Source organism: Bombus impatiens, unplaced genomic scaffold (genome assembly GCF_000188095.3).
Source record: "Bombus impatiens unplaced genomic scaffold, BIMP_2.2 scf_0149, whole genome shotgun sequence".
NCBI classification, from domain to species: Eukaryota; Metazoa; Arthropoda; class Insecta; order Hymenoptera; family Apidae; genus Bombus; species Bombus impatiens.
The window spans coordinates 171,155-179,950 of NT_176568.1; the positions used below are offsets into that span (position 1 = coordinate 171,155).

General features: G+C 35.9%; 1 protein-coding gene across 6 annotated transcripts in view; it reads right to left on the minus strand.

Moving 5' to 3' along the window:
• The window catches only part of LOC100742461 (serine/threonine-protein kinase S6KL), a 67,531-nt gene that overhangs the window by 44,625 nt on the left and 14,110 nt on the right, over positions 1–8,796 (minus strand). The window lies entirely within an intron of this gene.

The window sequence follows — 8,796 nt, forward strand, 5'->3', positions numbered from 1 at the left end:
TCAATTCAACTATAAAGTTGAAAGGCACGCGATAACTTAGTGAACACACGCTACTCAATATCGCGATTGGCAAAGCCAATTGTAGGATGACGAAAGCATTTGTCCTTCCAGCTGAATCCCCTGTCAACGAAATCGCATAATGAACCACTCGTCAATCGTGAAACCCAAGCGAGCAGAAGTTCTATTTTATTCGCTATTCTGTCGTCGAGTAACATCTTCGCGACAAACTAGCGCCAACAGACTTTTCATTCCTCCGCCACGTTCTTTCCCCGTCGATGTACTAAAAGGTATACCTTTCGCGGATCGTTTAACATCTCGTGAAATATGCAAGCAGAGAGCGATAAATGTAAATTTTGATAACTGTTTCAGTGATTTACAAGCAGACCAATATGATTGATTTTGGTACAAGTCGCGAGAATTAATCTGTTTGGCGATGAAGCAGTGCCTGAGGCTGAGATAATACGCCACTTTTTTAATTATCGTACAAAACATGGTTACCTGCACTTTTTATTGCGACCGCGTAGTATGTCATTGAGGTATTGAATTGTAAAGGATGGTACTTTAATTTGGCAATGAGTCATTGTGTTAAGAAGATTCGCGCTTTGTATTTCATTCTTCTTATTGTTAGTTCCTGTATTACGAAAACAATAATTGTGCTGAAAAGATTTATAGTTTGCATTCAATTTTTATTTACTTTTATCTCTTAAAGAATACAAGTATCCATTTGTTTCTAATATAATAACAGAAGCGAAGTAACTCTGTTTTAACTCTAAAAAAGGTGAACCATGAAAAAGTCCTCCATGTAAATCTAAAATAAAAACTTGTAGATCGTAAATCAGATCGTAGATCGTGATCTAACGAACCAGCAATTTCCTGAGAATTTTCGAATAACAGCAAATAACTCTTCGAGTCTATTTTTTTGCATTCTGCCTAATGATCTTTCTGCTTTTAAGTGCGCGGCGTCCTTGATGCATGTACTCGACTGTGACAAATCACGACCATGATCGTATCGCGATCGACATCGAATGCAATATTCATTTTCGATAAAATTGAAAATTCCTGAGTTTGAAGATTCATCGACGACAATCCCGTAAGAATTCATTTTTAACGGTGTAACACTGCTATATTTCTCTACTATTTAATTTAAGGGATTTGGTCAACATAGCTTCCGAACGACTCAGATGTTCTAAAAAATCTGTTCCAAGAAGTATGTACTTTTAAAATTACGTCACTTTAGTAAACGCCAGAAGGCAAAAGAGTACTAACTAATCGCAGTATAGATCACGAAAAGATGAGAAGGATCAGAAATACATTACTCTCTATCTCCTAATCGAGTAAGATAAATGGTCGATGTTTCTAGATTTCTTTTAATCCAGCCATCAGTTTCAAAAAACGAAATAAGTGGATACCTATAAATTGTAAGATATTCCAGCTGCAGGAATTCGGAAATTTACGATTCCAAGATCCATTAGAGCATAAAAATTTGATTCTGTACAATCGCTGGTTTCGTTATTACGTAACATTAAAAGAAGAACTGATGAATATATTTTTTACATACCTTAGGTCGTGATTCACGTTTTGTATTATCACCAGGAAACCATGAGCACGAATGGTCAAGCAAAGGTCGCGTTCCTTCAAATACGATAATTTATAATTTCGACGTACGAGCGGAGAATCTTGAATTTCGGACGCGATCGGAATTTCTCGAGGCACCATGGAACCATTTGGCATGCACAAAACTCGTCGGAATATGAAGTACATGTTTAGTGTACTATAAATGACTTTAAGGACACCTAAACCTATTAAAACATTACTCGATAGAAAAATGATATTACCATATTTTACAGTGTTTAAAACAGATTAGAAATGAGGACAAAATTTCTAACGAGACATTCACGAAATTTGTCTACTCCACTTCATTCGTTTTCCTGTATTCGAAAATTTAGTACAAGTACTATAAAGATATAGTTTGAACGTCAGTTTTTGATTTGAACAGTCTACGTTATATGTATGATGGATACATTAATTCTAAGCTAACAAGAAAATTAGCAGATTTCGCAATTTGGTCGATAACGTAACAAGATGACAGGATGATGTGATGAAACTCGAATGAATATTCGAACAGTTTCCAGTGTTTAGAATACTTAGTGGATCGTTTCATGTATAAATAAGAATGTAAGTTTTAACACGTAAAGATAAGAATTATTCTTGCTTTTTGTTGATTCACTAGTAACAATGGTAGTTGATATGCAGACCGTGTACATGGAATTCTTTAATTTTATTACGATTCTAAGTGATATTTCTCCGTGGGAGTATCCTTCGTTCAGAGGTAACGAAGGACGACAGCTAGTTTCTTCACGAGATTGCGAGTATTCTGTTTCTATCGAGAACTTTAAGCGACGATATTTACTTTATTGTTTATTATAATTACATAAGACACTACAAAATCATTTACAAGAATATCTTTTCCCTTTTATTTTATCTACGGAATCGATTATTGAATGGTCAATTAACGGGAAATTTGGAGATGATCCCTTGTAGGAACGACTAGAAACCAAGACTAGAGACTATAAAAAATTATTACATTTCTATTGAAACATTTTTATTTCCATTAATCTTTAATCGGTTCTTCCGTGAAAATAAGGAATTATAAATAATTCGAATTTTACTTTAAATGATTATAGGGAGATCATGCCAAATATCCACATCTATATGAATACATTATATTTCGAAGAGCTATAAAACAAATATCGTCTTCTAACCTCAATAAATTCGTCCCTTAAGAGATTAAGCTAATCTAAAATTCTAAACCTTTTTCTCGTGAATTCTTTCGCATCGTCGACCTTACAACGATTCCCAACTTTTACCCAACGTTCCATAAACATCTGACCTTAAATAAAATACGTAAAGTTAGAACGAGTAAACCATAGACTTAAAATACCTGTTAACAGAGAAATTCTCGAGGGTGTGGAAAAAACAGGAAAAAATCTACGGTTTGCACTGACACGCGAGAATCGTGTGTCTATTTTAAGCCGTAGATCTTGCAAAATTACCGGACCGTTTCAGGTGGCTCTCGATGCACAAGCAAAAAGCTTATTTTTCGCCAGCAGCGACATAGACGATCGCGCTTCTAACGGTACGTAACGGTTGGGAATCGCCGGTTGTAAGGTGCTCGTTTCCTCGGCAACTGCCACGAGGATCCAGGAAGAAACGCGGATTCACCGCGATACCGGCAAGAACACCGCGTTTATAATGCCGAACGTCATTACGTGCTTTCCTGAGGGCTTCTATTCCTGGCTGAAACGACAGTCCCGCTTCTGAGTACGCGATTTTTCGTTCTCATCGCGGAATAACACGGGTGCAGATATTTTCAACGTCGTCCATCTCAGAATACGCGTTTATCTAATATTGTACTAAGTTTACCTATTAACCTTGCTTGATATTCGAGCAATTGCTTCTCAGCTGATTACTGTAATTTGTCTTCAGGATGAATTATTGGAGCATTAGGTTTTTTCGATACTGATTATGACTATTCTGTAGCGTTCAATCGCTTCACGATTGTGATTATTGTAATGTACGTAGAATCGATGTGGTTGTTTATTAACTTTAAATTTGTAGAGTAGAATTTTCATTATATGAATATACATATATATATTGCTTATCTTGTTAATTGTTGTTTCAATTGCCTGCGAAAAAAATTTGAAGAGAGAAGGATAAGAATGAAAAAATAAGGAAGAGGGAAGAAGGCGAAGAGAGAAAAAGAGAAGGAAGAAACGAACAAAGAATAAAGAATAAAGGAAGAAGAAAAAAAGAATTAAGAGAAAAGAAAAAACTCTCAAGGCTATAAATATATAGAGAATCTCAATCGTCAAATATAGTATTCAGATAATTGTATAAAGCAAAAAGAAAAAGATCTGTACGTTTTATAAAGCGAAAGGAAGAAAAATGAATTGATAATATTCTTAGAAAACGAATACTTTTGTAGAAAACAAGTTGAGAACATCTCTTAACACTTTTTACAAGCGAACAACTATCGTGACGCCGTTGGCTAAAGGCGCCGGATGAATAATCGAGATTCTGGCTCCCGTTGCGAGCAAGTGTTACTAATAACACGTTCATTCTCGCATTTTTCCCCCTCTATCGTAGTACAAGTTCCGTGGAATAACCGAAGCTTGTGCCGATCAGGAAATATTTATGGCGATTCGCAGTGCTCTCGAGTTGATCGCATGCGATCTTAATCGGTAGTCACCGCGGGAAAATCTGTTAATCTGTTAACACGGACATGTAACGCTTGTTCATAACGTTTTTCGAATAATAATGATCTGGAGTCAGTTTTCCTGACCCTTTATTTGCGCTAAACTCTGCTACCTTCTTTCAATAATTTTTTATGGTATTCTTGATCATTAAAAAATGTGTTAAGTTTGAAGAAAAATGTGTAAGAATCATAATTTATATACGAAATCTCTTGCTACTATTTTATGGTAACGACCTTCTTAATTCCATCGAGATAACAAAATTTATTTCTGTTAAAATGAAAAGAAGATTGCTAACATTCTAAATTCCTATGTCGAATCTACGTCGAAGTCAATTCTCTTCACGGACACTCTTATGTCGAACATGATTCGACACTTTTTAAAGCAGTGCCCTCTAAAAACTTCTAATTAAAGAAGGACATAAAATATAGATAAATTTTACAACACGTTATTCACCGATTCGAACCGTCAACCAACCATACAAAAATAAAAGTATCTGAAAGAAGAAAAAAAATCTGAAAAACATAATAAACCCCATTACCCTGTCGGAACCCAAACACTCTAGCATCCAATCGTACCAAAGTTAAAGAACTATATATGAGAAACAAAGTAAAAAAACGAGACCAAGAAAAAAACGAAGCTAAACATAAATTTGCATAGTGTACATCATTTAGCGACCCACTTCCCAAAATTGCTGTCCTGGTTATCCATCAGGCGTGCCACGCGCAACGTTCGAAGCAAAAATCCGGCGAGCACCAAGCGTTCGGTATCGACGACCTCACATCAGCCGACGACCTTCGCCCTGAAGAGAACCGGTCCGAGAGCGTCGAGATGCGTCGCGTCGGACTCCGTCGGCCCGTTTGGCAACATTGTCCGCTCGGCCCCGCGAATCCAATCGTTTCGCGATGGAAAATCGCGAGGTTCGTCGCGGCACGGCGCCGCGGCCTCGTCCGTCTTTTGCACGCATCTCACACGTATCCCGCGACGTTTACATAATGCGGTGGCCACGCACGCGTGTCTACATGCGAGGCAAACAGAGAAAGAGAAGAAAGATAGGAGAGGAGGAAACAGGCTCGATGAATCACGGCCGGATCGAACGTTACGAAAAACGATTTGCGTTGACGTTAATCCGATGTCGATTAGTACCGATCAACATAGTTAGGATAAATATTCTATGGGTGGGACAAATAGTCTAGTGGAGATTGCTGTAAGAGATGATTTGTAGCACTGATACACAGATCGAACTTTTGAAGGCTGTTTGGTTAATGGTTGGTTTGATATATTGATATATTGACATATTGGAACTTTTCGTTTAGCCATTGAGTTAATCATGTTAAGGTTTTTAAATTGTTATGTCTTGAACTTCATTTCGTCTTAACAAGTAGGAAGTTTTGAATGTTTAAAAAGTAGTTTGGTAAAAAATTGAATCAAGAAATTAGGATATTAATAAGAATTTTTTTTGTCTTTGTCTGAATGTTAAGAAATACTTTGATGATAAACATAACAGAATTGAGAGAAAAATTATTCGGAAAAGAAATAGGAGAAAATAGTCTAGTAATATACAGTAAAGAGTAAATAGATAGTAAAGAAACGCGATCCTTATTGATAAGAAAATATGCTGTTGGATTATTCGAAAAACAGAACGCGTAGATGGTATTTAAATAACGAAGGTTCTACTGTATTTAATTACAACGAGTTTCATATGAGTCACTGTAATGATTGGAACAGAAGATTTCTGTCGTTGGGACAAGTGTTCATCGTGAAAGAATTAGACTGTAAGAAAATCCTTCCTATAAATTTGAAGAAATATACAAATTCATGGCTTAATCGTCATTTACTCCACTCAAAAATATGCTTCAAAACTCATGTTCCTCGCAATCGTGATAAGAGAAATTATTTTTCGTGTGCAATCAGTTGCAAACTTGTGCAACAACAAACTTTTCAACGAATGGACGATGCAAAAATACCAGACAAATTATTGCAAGGAACGACACAATGGGTATTCTAATAAAAATGTTTGTAACATTTCACGAATTCCCACACTGATACATCTCTGTAATGACTCATTAGATAATATCACAGAAAATCTTTTATATATATCTCGAAGCTATCTTAAATTCTAAACACTTCTACTTAATCTTACCTATTGATCCCAACAGTACTAAAATTGCGAAACGATTTTAGAATTGCGAAAGTGAACAGCACGATCAGTTGAAAATAAAACTACCAACCAAACATCATATTCGTCACATTTATTCACACAATTTCACCTTGATATTCTGATACATAACTGATGTAAAGTTTAATGCTTGATCTTACCAAACTCGATGTACAATTTTGCAAACTTATCACAGTTCGTTGCAGTTGTCTACTAAAAACAGGTTTCTAAAAACATCTGTTTTCGGTACAACTTATAATAATTTCTCTCGAAATAGAAGCGCGATTATACCGAAATTAATCAGGTCTCCTTATAAAATCTGTAAAACATACGATTCTTTACGAATTCAAAGTTCAGGAACATCGTAATTCATCGTTGTTGAGCGGCTATACAATAAAAATAAATAGTAAAAATGATAACCAATGGATTTTTTTTAGTGCAACGTGGAAATTTAGCTGTCATAAAATCGATTCTAAAATCATACAATAATGGTTGCGATATGAAAGTCGTATTTTTAGGACCGTTCATAAACTTGACGCCAGTCTGACCAAATTAGAATTAGTTAAGGTCTGTTACAAATTCTGTGCGTACTTCCGTTCTGCGAACAAGCTCCACGAAAGGCGCGTCTTTCGAGTAATTGAATATGTTGGACACGTGCGAGACGATTCGTTTGCACTCATTGAGAGATGAGCATCCTCGTTGGTGAACGAGAGAAAAACACGTTGAACTCGTTTGGTCGAAATTTCGTGGATTTAAGCAACGAAATGTGCCCTTAGGTGTTAAGACGTTGAGTCAACGATAATTCTTCTTCTAAAGATAATAAGTACAATAAGAAAGAGGTACTTTATGTAACGAACAGAATAATCCTGAAAGGCTCGTAAGCATGACAAGTAGTACAAAAGATCTCATTTTTGCCATGTCCGAAAAGCGAAACATTACTCATTTTGACACACACTGACGTTCCTTGCTGCTCTTTACCGTTTTTACGATTTATAACGTCGATGAAAGATTGCACGTCTCCGACTTTCTATCGGGAATCGAAACCTCGTTGATTAATTAAATTTAAATGTAGATTCAAAAGCCACCAGCTAAGAAATTTAAAATTCAAAAATTCCTAGCGAAAGAAATTCGAAATCTTAATTGAGCGCTGCGTTTCACTTTAGAAGAAATATCGCGTTATTGATAGACACTTGCGGTTGGTGGATAATTAAGAAAAAGGAGAAGCATTACGTTATATCCTGAGTTGTGGTTACAAAAGTTTATTCCAAAAACATATTAATGAATGTATTAATTATAATTTATGTACATCTGATCCTGGTGCAGCCATTAATTTATATAATATGAATTTCATATTAGCGATTAATTCGAAAGAAAATGTTCATCAGGAGATTCTCTTGCATAATCGAATCAATGTTATTAATGAAATTGTACAAGTCGCAAGTTTCGGGTTACCGATACTGAATTTTCTTGCATAATAATGTCAGGTTTGATAATAAAACGGAGTTCTGCGGGCAAGCTTATGCTCATTGCCAGGTTCAACAAAATTATTTAAAAAGAAAATTGCTTTCATTTGCATGAAATATGGTGGAACACGAACGATCAGGGAGGCCAAAAAGATCGTCGTTCTACGAGCTAATCAACGTGTCCTAATATTTCTATCGCCTCACTCATCGCGGTCAAACATCAAGGTCCTTTTCACGTTTATCAACAGCTCGCACCGCGCTACCGCTGCACTTCCGCTCGATACTGAATCATGCTGAACGGACTGCTTTTAAAACATCGTCCTGCTTGCACAATGGAAAAAATGAACCGTGCTAAACACGCAGGTGTGTCATGAAACACCGGGTCGAATGTCAACGAGAGATCAACGAGATTCGATGTTTTGCATAGACGCATCGATAAAGATTGATCACTTTTATAATGGAAGAAGAAGAAGAAGAAGGAGAGAGAAGATTAATCGTAAGAAAATTCGAGGATCACAATTTACGTCCTGTTCTAAGTATGTAATTGAGGAAAACTGAAAAATGTAATGACATTAGGAATACTAGATTATTTTAAAATCTAAAATTTTGATATGGTACTTTAACGTAGAAGTGCAGGAAATACGCGGATATTCCTTCTCGATGTCGATGAATATCGATCAATAAAAATAGAGCCAAAAAATGTTCATATTTTTTTATACAATAACTACAAAGAGTGTAGGAAAACTGAATTAACTTGGAGAAAATGATGAAACAAAGTAAACAATTGTCTTCTCAAAAACAATGATGGTCTTTAAATAACTCTTGTGTCCAAACTGACTAATATTTAAGGAAACTCTTGGCATGAAACAAACTCTCGAAGAATAAACCAATATACTCGAACGAAACCCATCGAACATCAACG